Source organism: Notamacropus eugenii, chromosome 6 (assembly GCF_028372415.1).
Source record: "Notamacropus eugenii isolate mMacEug1 chromosome 6, mMacEug1.pri_v2, whole genome shotgun sequence".
NCBI lineage: Eukaryota > Metazoa > Chordata > Mammalia > Diprotodontia > Macropodidae > Notamacropus > Notamacropus eugenii.
In genome coordinates this window covers 205764211-205777073 of record NC_092877.1, presented here as the reverse complement: position 1 = coordinate 205777073, position 12863 = coordinate 205764211, and the positions used below count along the sequence as shown (strand labels likewise).

General features: G+C 35.6%; 1 protein-coding gene across 2 annotated transcripts in view; it reads left to right on the top strand.

Moving 5' to 3' along the window:
* SEPTIN10 (septin 10) overlaps nt 1-12863 on the top strand; it is a 53271-nt gene that overhangs the window by 5589 nt on the left and 34819 nt on the right. The gene's annotated exons all lie outside the window — the stretch shown is intronic.

Below are 12863 nucleotides of genomic sequence, written 5' to 3'. Positions count from 1 at the left end.
TTTGTCGTGTAAGTGTTCACAAGGATGGACCTTGCTTCCAGCATTGAATTATTCTTTTTAACTTCACAATATAATAAGCAAAAGCTATCTAAAAATAGATTTATGAAACCTTGCTACATTTCTATACTGCTTTCTAAAAGTTACTAGGTGAAAAACAAGGTTTTAAAAATTACATAAAGACCATAGATTTTGAGGTGAAAGAGAACTTAGAAACATGAGTCCAAATTTCTCATTTATATATACCATTTTTAAAAAAGTGGAAGAGAACCAGATCAAGTATCTTTCACAATGATAGAGGATGCATTCTTAAATAAAGTATAGCTGTGATTATAAAAGGTAACAAATAATTTTGATTACATGAAATGGAAATACCTTTGTACAAATGGGATGAATACAACTAGGATAAGAAGGGAAATGGTCAACTGGAGGAAAAGTCTTTGTAGCAAAATGCCTTTGCTAAGGAAATATAATAGCATCATATAATCTGTCTACAAAATCCATCTGTAAAATGAGCTGGAGAAGAAAATGACAAATACCTTTGCTGTGAAAACCTCAAATGGGTGATAAAGTGTTGGACATGACTGGAAACGACCACCCACATAGATAATAAACAGAATTCTGGAAAACCAGAAGCTAATACCCAATAGGAGTCAATGGATATGAATAAATAATTCATAAAAGAATTACAAACTGTTAACTGTATGAAAATTCCAAATCACTAATAAGAATACGTGGAAATCAAGATAATTGAGACTTTGCTCTACACCCAACAAATTGACCAGAGTGACAAAAGATGGGCATGATCTGTATTAGAAGGGTCATGGACAGAAAGGCAGGCATTACCATGCACTGTTGGTGGATGTATGAATTAGTCTGTTTTGGAGAACAATTTGGAATTATGTAGAAAAAGTGACTAAAATGTTCATATTCTTTGACCCAGAGATACCTGATAGACTTATACCCCAAGGAGGTAATTGATAAAAGAAAATTCCCATATATATCAAAATATTTTTTAGCAGTATTTGTTGTAGTAGCAAAGAAGTGGGACCAAATTAAATTTCCCTTGACTAAGGATTGGCTAAACCAATTGTGGTATATTTCATTTCCCACCCCACCTCTGGACTCTTGGAATTCTTTGGAAATTGTAGGATCACTAAAATATGACTGTACCCCTACCTACTACAGCCCCAAACTGTGTAAAGGCTGCAACATGGCTTATAGAATGAGCACAGATAGTCAGGACATCTAGGCTGTTGTACCATAAATTTTCTGGGTGGTTATGGGTAAATCACTTCTTTGGCCTTCGATCTTCTCTAAAGATGAGAGGGGTTGGAGTATGTGATATTTAATATGCCTTCTAGTCCGTTGTTCTGAGTTTAGGGGGGTCTATAACACACAACCTTCTATCATACTGAGGGAAGTGACTTTTAGATCCAAGTGAGAATCTGAGAGATCGTTTTCTCCTTCAGACCTGAAAACTCATATTCCTTGATTTCTCACAGTAGATGAAAAAGAAAATTTAAGTTCAATGTGAATAAATGAATTAGAATTTCTTAAGTACCTATTATGTGTCACTGACATAGCTGACTCCTATTCATGATCCTTTAAAGTTCAGTGACTTCATTCTACAGGCTTCAATCCAGTCCCTTGCTGTAAGACCCTACTTGGGCCTTCCTGGATAGAGCCCCTTTCATGGTGCTAAATGGCCTTTGGCTGTCCTTGTGCTGACCGGATGAGAAAAGTCATGCACTATGGTTTCTCCTTGCATTTTCTGATGTGGGCCATCTTTTCTAATCTTTTGGGATCATTATTTCTCAAAACTGTTATATAGTACTTTCTATTATATAAGTGGCTGGAGAGGGGAGTTTAGATTCTTTATCATTTCACTGATTCATGAAAATTAGATGCTTCCTTTTTTTCTAGCTTATCTATAACCTTCATATTTGTGTTAATAAAGTAACTAATACAAGAATACTATAGCTTCATTTGGAACGTAAGGTAGTTGTAAGCTAGTTTTAGGGTTTTCTTAACCCTATGAATATATAATTGCCAAATTATCTTTCAAAGATTCCTAAATCCTGGTGTGATTTTTAAGACAGCATTTGGAAGTTTTGAAACTGACAAATATCTAACATGGCTACCTCTATTTTCTCACATGGAATTTAATGGAATTCCAAGGTATCTTGTACCTTATAATTTATTGGGAGTTCTGGAGAATAGTTTAGAACCTACTGATTCTCTGTATAGGCCATTTTCCTCTCAAGACAAAGACTATAAGAGAATTAAGATATACGGCTAGTTTAGAAACCTGTTCCCCAGTGTCTCATGGTCAAACTTAGGTGATGTGGTAAATTTGAATAAAGTAGTGAATTTCAGTAATATTTGGTAACTAGAGTGCTTTGTGTAAAATCATAAAACATCTTGCCTATGAGAAGTACCTCGATTTTTAAAAAATTGTTGCCATTTTAATAAATGAGTGAACCAAGCGGCAATATGATAAAAATGACAATTCTACCTAAATTAATCTAATTATCCAATGCCATGCCAATCAGACTACCAAATAATTATTATATAGAGCCAGAAAAAAATCACATAATTCATCTGGAAGAACAAAAGGTCAAGGATATCAAGGGAATAAATGAAAAAAATATGTGAAATATTGTGGTCTAGCCATACCAGATCTCAAACTGTATTGTAAAGCAGTAACTATCAAAACAATCTGGTACTGGCTAAGAAATAGAGTGGTGGATCAGTGGAATAGATTAAGCATATTATATTATAGTAAATGACCATAGTAATGAGGCATATGACAAATCCAAAGATCCAAGCTTTTGGAACAAAAAGTCATTATTTGATTAAACAACTGCTGGGAAAACTGGAAATCAGTATGGCAGAAATTAGATGTAGTTCAACATCTCACATGTTGTAACAAGATAAGGTCAAAATGGGTACATGATTTACTCATTAAGGGTGTTACCATAAGCAAATTAGGAGAGCATGAAATAGTTTGTTAGTTCTATGGATAAGGGAAGAATTTAAGACCAAAGAAAATACAGAAAGCATTATGAAGTGTAAAATAGATAATTTTGATTATATAAAAGTAAAACATTTTTGCACAAACAAAACCAATGCAACCAAAATTTAAAGGAAAGCAGAAAACTAATACAAAGTTGTGTGCTATTAAAATGCCCCCCCCAACTCAGAACTACTGAGCTAGAAGGCATATTAAATCACATCACATACTCCAACCCCTCTCATTTTTAGAGAAGACTGAAGGTCAGAGAAGTGATTTACCCATAGCCATCCAGCAAATTTATGGTACAATAGCCTAGATGTCCTGACTTTCATGTTATAAGCCATGTTGCAGCCTTTACACAGTTCAGGACTGTGGTAGGTAGGTTTGTGAAGGGATACAGTGTCATATTTTAGTGATTCTACAATTTCCAGGACAATACAGAGAAAACTGGAACCCCATTACTCTAAGCCTATGAAAGTAGGCACAGGGGAGGAAGAGATTTTAGGGGCTCTTGTTTCTCCAGGTGTTCTTCAGATGTAGTCTTCTTCAAGGATCTCAGAGATAAAAAAGACCCAAGTTTTTTATATTCATATGAAAAAATGCTCTAAATTACTATTGATTAGAGAAATGCAAATTAAAATATCTCTGAGGTACCACCTTATGTCCTATCAGATTGGCTAATATGCCAGAAAAGGAAAATGATAAATGTTGGAGGGGATGTGGGAAAACTGGGGTGTTAGTGGAGCTGTGAACTGGTCAAAGGGCTATAAAACTATGCATGCCCTTTGATCCAGCAATACCACTACTAGGTCTATATCTCATATATATCAAAAAAAGAAAAAAAAAAGAAAAAAGGGAAAAAGACCTATTTGTACAAAAATATTTATAGCAACTCTTTCTGTGGTGGTTAAGAATTAAAAATCAAGAGGGTGCCTTTCAGTTGGAGAATGGCTAAACATGCTATGGTATATGGATTACAATGGAATATTATTGTGCTATATGAAATGACAAACAGGATGATTTCAGAAAAACCTGGAAAGACTTGTATGAACTGATGCAAAGTGAAGTGAACAGAACCAGAAGAATTTTATACACACTGACAGGTGTGTGTGTTCATCCTTCGTTGCCAAAGAAGACCATGCCATCAGAGAAATAATGACATGACTTGCACTTGATTTTATTTTGAGTAAGGGAGGGTTGTGCAGGTCACCAGCCTCACTTCTCCTCCAGAGCCATCTGAATCCAGTGACCAGACATTCATCAGGATGACTGGAGATGACCCAGGATGAGGCAGTTGGGGTTAGGTGACTTGCCCAAGGTCACATAGCTAGTGAGTGTGAAGTGTCTGAGGTGAGATTTGAGCTCAGGTCCTCCTGACTCCTGCATGGGTGCTTTATCCACTACACCACCCACTGACAGCAATATTGTACAATGAAGAATTGTGAATGACTTAGTGATTCAAGACAGTTCAAAAGGACTAGTGATGATAATACTATTCACTTCCAGAGAAAGAACTGATACAGATAAAACATTGCTATTTTTCATTTTCTTTCTTTTTTTTAAAATTCATGTCTTGTACAAAATAACAAATATGGAAATGTTTTACATGATTGCACATATATAAAGTATATTGAATTGCTTACCATCAAGGAATGGGGGAGGGAAGAGAGGGAGAGATAGAACTTGGAACTCAAAACTTAAAAAAAGTTAAATTGTTTTTGACATGTAATTAGGGAAAAAAAGAAAATATTAAACAAACATTAAAGCAAGAATAAATAGATATACATTTCTCCTCCTAATGCTGGAACAGTACCCAGAGTACATAGAAATGCAGTTTCTTCCCCTCAACTCTATGCTAGTGAGTTTTTAGATATGGTGGTGGGGAACCCTGAGGGATTGTCCAAAGGCAGCATGTTTCAGGTAAGTCAAACTACCACCACTACCAACTTAACCATCATTTTTCCCCACAGTCTAATGAAGACAGCCCAGGATCCTGAACCCAAGAGCCTTGGGAATAGCAGTGCTTCCAAAACAATTAGACCTGCTTCTAGTTTGGTCCTCATAGCCATCACTGAAGAGTGAAATCACTGGAAAAGGGGCCTACCTCCCTCATTACCACCAGCAATAACTTCTGACCAGCTGCTACCAGCAAGAAGGGAGCCCTGGAGTGGCAGCACCCTGTAGACTTGTGATGCCAAACTTGAATATAAATGGATCCCTGAGGGCTGTATATCAGTTTAGAAAACTTCACATTAACATTTATCTTTGTTGTATTTTTGTCAAAACAGTTCAGTTATATTTTAATCTGACTCAGTGGCAGATCTGTAGATCACCAACCTAGACTAGCTCTTAAACATTATTCAGGAGAAGGGCCTGGGTAACCCCATCAGCTGCCAACCAACTTTGACACATAGGACAGGCAAGTCAACATAGCTAAAGCAGCAAGGCAAGTCAAAAAACCATCACTTTCTCTCATACCCTGATGGAGACAGCCTAGAACCCTGGTCCAAAGAGCTATAAGAATGGCAGTACTTCCAGACTGGTGCCCTCAGCCATCATCTTGGGAAGTGACTCCTATGGAGATGCAGCCTAGCAACTGTTCCTGCAGGGGCTATGTTCAAAGATCCAGAAAAGAATTTCTTGCTGCCAAAGTCCTTGGCACTGTAAAACAGCTCAGCATCACAAAGTGATATAAGTTTATCAGTGGAAATGCATTAACAAAGTGGCATTAGTATCTCTTGCTGGTATTGTCAAAGGACCATCCAATCTGACAAGGAGCTCCAACCCTCTAGATGTGATGTCTCCCCCATTAAAATATATACTTGAAGGGGCTTTTCTTCTTTTTTATTCTAAGCACTTTGCACAGTGCTTTGCAATTTAGTGCTTTGCATTTAATAAATGACTCATTTATCACTCATGTATATTAAATAACTCCATTTCTTAGGCACTTCATATCACTTTAAGTGAGTACCTTAAAAGACCTTAGCCTAAAAGACCAAGGTCTCCCTTTGCATACTTGGCCATCTGCAGTCATCCTGATGAATATCTGGTCACTGGATCCAGATGGCTCTGGAGGAGAAAGTGAGGCTGGTGACCTTGCACAGCCCTCCCTCACTCAAATCAAAGTCAAGTGCAAGTCATGCCATCATTTCTCTGATGTCATGGTCCTCTTCAAAATGAAGGATGAACACAACAAAGTTTGAAGTATTGAGTGAGTGATTTATGGGGGTGGGTAATGGTGATTTTCAGATTTCCCCATGTTTTTGTATCACCTCATTCTCCTTTTCTATGTGTGTTAGCTTCCTCCATTAGATGTGTCAGTTTTTTGAGGGTAGGTACTATCTTCCTTTTGGAAGATATTTATACTTATATCTATATCACTAGTCCCTTATCATTGACACACATAGTAAGTACTTAATAAATTGTTGAATGATATTAGGATTTCACCTTGTAGAGTGGTTATTCTCCCTGTGCCCCTTGTAGATAAAAGATTGAGAGTTTCTTGACCTTAAAATGAGTGTTTTTTGATACAAAGGTCAAGAGGATAGTTACTTCTGATTGTTATCAGCACATATTTTGGTACTGTAATTTCTACAAGAAAAGTATTTTAATCTTCAATTAAAAAAAATAACTACCAAGTAATGTCTGGAAAACATTAGCTTGACAAAGCTATTTATAGTCTTTCTAGGTGACTCAGGCTTCCTGATCAAAATACTTGCCCACAAGGAGATTATAAGAAAGCTTTTGGGCAGTCCTCAGAAGCTCAGGAAATGAATAAACAAAGGGGGATATTTGATATGAACTTAGAATAGAAAAACTTAATGAAGATTATCTGGGCTTTTCCTATAAAACTGCAACACATATCCTGTTGTCACATATTCATTGTCTTGGAAACAAAATTTGCTTATCAATCAGATTGTTTATTAAACAGTGAATGGACTAGAAAAATAAGCCATGTATATTAATAGGTATAATGAAGGCTGGAAACAAAATTATCAGCCAGGGTTTGTTTGGTCATATGAGATCTCTGATTAATTAGATTAATTACTTCAAATAATGTGTTCTCTAACTATCCAACACTATCATGGGTTTAATTGCCAGTAATTTTTAGTTTTTAGATACATTTTAATGGTTTTGAAGTTGATAGCCTAAGAAGGCTAATTGTAATGGTGATTTTATGATTGCAAATAGTTTTTCTCTGACCTGAGACAGATGTTGCTCCTATATCCAAAAACTTAAGACTCCTTTTGTCTATCAATTAAACTCCTTAGTCTGGTGAAGTTCAAGATCTTCTTAATCTTGTGGAGGTCTATCTCTTTGGATCTATTGATCTATAGATAGATCTGTCCATATATACACACATATATAGTCTTCCTATGCTCTTACATGAAATTTCTCCCTAACCAAATTGCTTCACTCCTCTCCTCCTGCCTCTAGTTCTTTTTTTTATTAATTAAAATTTTCTTTTCCTAGAAATTCTGGAGAAAAACAATAGTGGGAGAAAAGAATTCACAATATTCATTCAGTAAACATTAAGTGATAAGTGAGATACAAAAAAGAAGCAAAAGACAATCTCTGTCCTCAAGGAGCTTATAATCTAGTGGGGGTGACTATGCAAACAAACATACACAAAGCGAGCTATATGCAGGATAAATAAGAAATAATTAAAACATAATTGAAATTAATATGGTTTAAGGAAGGCTTCTTATAGAAGATGGGATTTTAGTTGGGACTTAAAGGAAGCCAGGCAGATCAGAAGTTGGATTGTAGGAGGAGCATTCCAGGTATGGGGGACAGCTAGAGGAAATGTCTAGAGCCGAGAGATGGATTGTATTTGTGGAACAGCCAAGGGGCTAATGTCCTTGGACTGAAGAGTACATGTTGGGGAGTATAATGTGTAATAGCACTGGAAATGTAAAAGGGGGGTGCTAGAGCATTTTGTATTTGCTCCTGGAGGCAACAGGGAGCTATTGGAGTTTATTGAATAAAGGGTACAGTGGAGTGGGGTGATTTTCACACCTGTGTTTTTAATGGAGGAATCAATTATTATGCTTATTAGTTCCTGGGCTTGTTTTGGTTGGTATACTCCCAGATATTTTATACTGTCCAGAAATGTATACATATATACGTATATATGTATATATATATCTTTCCTCTTTAACCAAGATCAGATGAGATTAAGAATCCAACACTACCCACCCCTATCTGCTTTTCCTCTGTATTAGTTCTTCCTTTCATGTCCTGTTTTTATGAGATAGTTGCTCCTTTTTCCTACCCAGTTTTGTTTTTTAAAATCACTTCATTGTACACCACTCAGTCCCAATCTTTCTTTCAAACTACCCTGGTAATGATGACAGTCTTAAGAATACTGATAATATTTTCATTTATAAGAAATAAACAATTTGACCTTAATGATTCCCTTATAATTAGTCATTAATGTTTTCCTTATATTTCTTCTGGATCCTTTATATTGAATTTTCCATTGAGTTTTGGTCTTTTTTCACAAATACTTGAAAGTCTGTCAGTTTGTCAAATGTGCATTTCTTTCTTTCAGTCAGTATTATACTCAGTTTTCCTGGGTAAATTATTCTTAGTCACAACCCTAGCTCTTTTGATCTTTGAAATATAATATTCCAGTATCTTTTAGTGTAGAAGCCGCTAGGTCTTGTGAAATCTTGATTATATTTCTGCAGTATTTAAATTGTTTTTGCTTCTGTTATTATTGTTGTTGCTTGCAATATTTTCTTTTTAACCTGGGAGTTTTGAAACTTGGCTATCACATTCTTATAAGATTTCTCCCTGACATGTCTTCCAGGTGGTAAATGGTAGATTTTTTTTTATGTTTCTACTTTACCCTCTTGTTCTAGAACTTCAGGGCCATTTTCCTTAATAATTTCTTATAATATTGCATCCGTATTTTTTTTTATCATGACTTGCATGTAGTCCAACACTTCTTATAGGGTCTCTCTTCATTCTATCCTCCAGATCAGTTGTTTTTTCTAATGAGATGTTTTTATTATTTTTTCTAGTATTGTTATTTCTTGGTGTCTTACAGCATCATTTGATTCCTCTTGCCCAATTCTAGTTTTCAGGGAGTTATTTTTGGACCTCTCTTTCCAATTGGTTAACCTTATTTTCGTAATTTTCTTGGATTGCTTTTTTTTCTTAATTTTTCCTTGAAATCTTTTATTTGATTTTTGAGTTCCTCCAAGAACTCTTTTTGGACCTGTGACCACTTAACGTTACTCTTTTGAGATAGGAGTGTTTTGTTTTTTTTTAACTTTTCCTCTGAATATGAATCCTGATTTTCTTTTACACCATAGTAACTCTGAGTTGTTTTGTTCTATATCTGGCCGCTGGACCCAGATGGTTCTTTTTCTTTTGCTTACTCATGTTTATTTTGTTTAATTTATTTTTCGCAGTTTATTATTAGAATTAGCTTTTCATCCTGAGTTGTAGGTAATAGTACCCCAGGCCTCAGGTCCTCCCTGCCGTTATTTTCTGAATTCTGTCTGGGAGCCACAGTTAGATCCTCCCTTCACTCTATGCTGAAAATGTTCTTTGCTCCCTGTAGTGCCAGTACCTCACTTATTGGATGTGTGCACACTCTTCTCCCACAGCTGCAGGCTTGGTATTCTGTAGGCCTAGCATCTGGAAACAGTGGGAGTCTTTCACTCTTCCCCCCCATTCATCTCTCTGATCTCCACACTATTCATTAAATGAAAGTTTGTGAGGTGAAAATCCCTTGCATGTGCTTTGTTATCCAGTGACACTGGCTTTTTTGATGCTTTTTGCTCATGACGTTTTGTTTCCTGACTCTTTTCCTTTCTACCAGCTATTCCCCATTACTGTAATGTCCTTTCTTCTTACCTCTGCCATATGGCTACCATTACCATACTTTCCTTCAAGACTGGTCAAATCCCACTTTGCAAAAGAGGACTTTCTGCCTTTCCTCTGAGATTGTGTCCCAGTTACATGTCTTCTATTTATCTATTTAAATAAACAATCAGTTGAAGAGTAAATTGAAAATCCCCAAGTAAATACCAAATTAGAAATACTGAAAACCCAAAGGAAAGATTAATAAAATTGAAATTAAGAAAACTATTGAACTAATAAATAAAACTAAGAGTTGGTTTTATGAAAAAACCAATAAAATTGATAAACCTTTGGTCAATTTGATTAAAAGAAAAAAGAAAACCAAATGACCAGTATCAAAAATGAAAGGGATGAACTCACCTCCAATGAGGAAGAAATTAAAACAATATTTAGAAATTACTTGGCCCAACTTTATGCCCATAAATTTGGCAATTTAAATGAGATGGATAATTATCTTAAAAAATATGAATTGCCCAGATTAACAGAAGAGGAGTTGAATGCTTAATCAACCCCATTTCAGAAAAAGAAATTGAACAAGCCATCAGTGAACTCCCTAGGAAAAAATCTCCAGGGCTGGATGGATTTACTAGTGAATTCTATCAAACATTTAAAAAACAGCTAATTCCAATTTCTCTAAAGACTGTTTGGGAAAATTGGGCAAGGAGTCCTCCCAAATTCTTTTTATGATACAAATATGGTTTTGATACCTAAACCAGGAAGAACCAAAACAGAGAAAGAAAATTATAGACCAATTTCTCTAGTGAAAATATATGCAAAAATTTTAAATAAGATTTTAGCAAAAAGAATACAGCAACTTATCATGAGAATAATACATTATGATCAGGTAGGATTCATACCAGGAATGCAGGACTGGTTCCATATTAGGAAAACTATTAGCATTATTGATCATATCAACAAGAAACCTAACAGAAACCACATGATTATCTCAACAGATGCAGAGAAAGCTTTTGACAAAATAGAACACCTATTCCTATTAAAAACACTGGAGATCATAGGAATAAATGGAACTTTCCATAAAATAATTAGCAATATCTACCTAAAACCTTCAGCAAGCATTATACGCAATGGAGATAAGCTAGATGCATTTCCAGTAAGATGAAGGGTGAAACAAGGTTGTCCATTATCACCACTGTTATTCAGTATGGTACTAGAAATGTTAGCTGTAGCAATTAGAGAAGATAAAGAAATTGAAGGAATTAGAATAGGCAAAGAAGAAACTAAGTTATCACTCTTTGCAGAGGATATGATGATATACTTAGAGAATCCCAGAGATTCAAGTAAAAAACTGCTTGAAGTAATAAACAACTTGGGCAGAGTTGCAGATTACCAAAAAAACCCACACAAATCTTCTGCATTTCTCTATATTTCTAACAAAGTCCAACAGCTAGAGATAGAGAAATCTCATTTAAAGCTAGGGTAGACACTATAAAATATTTGGGAGTCTACCTGCCAAAACAAATCCAGACACCACATGAACACAATTGCAAGACACTTTTTTGCGCAAATCAAGTCAGATCTAAGTAAGTGGAAAAATATCAGTTGCTCGTGGGTAGGCCGAGCCAATATAATAAAAATGACAATTCTACCTAAATTGATTTACTTATTTAGTGCAATACCAGTCAACTATCAGATAATTATTTTCTAGAGCTGGAAAAACTAATACCAAAATTCATCTGGAAAAACAAAATGTCCAGAATATCAAGGGAACTAATGAAAAGAAATGCTGGGGAACATGGCCTTGCTCTACCAGATTTCAAATTGTATTATAAAGCAGCAATTGTCAAAGCCACTTGGTTTTGGCTAAGAAACAGAAGGGTAGACAAGTGGAATATGCTTGATATTCAAGATACAGTAGGCAATGAATATACCAATCTACTGTTTGATAAACTCAAGGACCCCAGCTTCTGGGATAAGAATTTATTTTTCAACAAAAATTGCTGGGAAAACTAGATAACAGTGTGATGAAAAGTAGACATAGACCAATGCCTGACACCATACACAAGAATAAAGTCCAAATGGGTACATGATCTAGCTATAAAGATTGATACTATAAACAAATTAGTGGAGCAAGGAATAGATTTATGGAGAAGGGAAGAATTTTTAACTAAGCAAGAGATAGCATTATGAAGTGCAAAATGGATAATTTTTATTACATTAAACTGAAAAGTTTTTGCACAACCAAACCCAATGCAACCAAGATTAGGAAGGAAGCAGAAAACTGGGAAAGAATTTTTGCAACTAGTGTCTGTGATAAAGGCCTCATTTCTAAAATATATAGAGAGCTGAGTCAAATGTACAAGAATACAAGTCATTCCCCAGTTGATAAATGGTCAAAGGATATGAACAGGCAGTTTTCAGAGGAAGAAATTAAAGGTGTCTATAGTCATATGAAAAAATGCTCTAAATCACTGTTGATTAGAGAGATGCAAATCAAAACAACTCTGAGATACCACATCACACCTATCAGATTTGCTAACATGACAAAACAGGAAGATGATAAATGTTGGAGAAGATGCCAGGGACTTGGACACTAATTGTTGGTGCAAAAATGTGCATATCCTTTGACCTGGCAATACTGCTTCTAGGACTGTATCCCAAAGAGATCATAAAAATGGGAAAGGGTCCCACATGTACAAAAATATTTATAGCAGCTCTCTTTGTGGTGGCCAAAAACTGGAAGTCAAGGGGATGCCATCAATTGGGGAATAGCTGAATAAATTATGGTATATGAATGTAATAGAACACTGTTGCGCTATAAGAAATGATGAACAGGAAAACTTCAGAGAGGCCTGGAAAGACTTAATATGGTCTGATGCTGAGTGAAAGGAGCAGAACCAGAAGAACTTTATACACAGCAACAACTACAGTGTGCGAGGATTTTTTTCTGGTAGACTTAGAACTTCATTGCAATGCAAGGACTTAAAAAATTCCCAGTGTTAAGGCAAAATGC